Source organism: Trachymyrmex cornetzi, unplaced genomic scaffold, assembly GCF_001594075.2.
Source record: "Trachymyrmex cornetzi isolate Tcor2-1 unplaced genomic scaffold, Tcor1.1 scaffold248, whole genome shotgun sequence".
NCBI lineage: Eukaryota > Metazoa > Arthropoda > Insecta > Hymenoptera > Formicidae > Trachymyrmex > Trachymyrmex cornetzi.
The window spans coordinates 852,482-853,197 of record NW_017297144.1 but is presented as its reverse complement, the minus strand read 5'-3'; positions in this window follow the sequence as shown (position 1 = coordinate 853,197).

Below are 716 nucleotides of genomic sequence, written 5' to 3'. Positions count from 1 at the left end.
TCACCGTATGTACAGGCTGCTAAAAAATGTACGCGTACTTTGGACATTCATAACATTTTGAGCGCAAACAGAAACGGAATAAAATAGGTCGATGGGTCTAAAATAATTTTGAACCGTTTGGAGTGTCTAAAGTATTTCCGTCAATAATAAAACACGAAAAAATTTTCTAGGGATTAAAATCTATACAATTCTCGAGTGGATTTGATTTTGACATTTTGCAACGAAGTATTTTTCGCATTTCTGTTGAATGAAACGTAAAAATCATTTTTCTGTGAACACTTATTTAAAATTTGTGTTGATCGATTTAAACGATAAAAGAGGTACATTTAATAGTTTGCTTCTGTTTTACTCATTACGTTAAGAGCAGTAGTTACTCATTAAGTTAGAAGTAGTACCTATAGAAATCCAATTTAACACGGGAAATTACTTATTTTGAGTATTAAAACACTGTTGTGTTCAGTGATTTTAGTACTCAAAATAAATTTTTGTAAGGGATAATGTTACAGTAATATATTATATAAAAGTAGCTAATAGAATATATAAAATATAATACTGATGTAATAATAATAACACTGACAAATATGATATTGTTGTCGATTAAGAATATTTAATAATAAATGTCCAAACTACACGCACATTAAAAGATATATTCCGGATAGAATTTCGGACAGAATATATATATAATACAGACACACGGGGGGGGGGGGGGGGGGGGG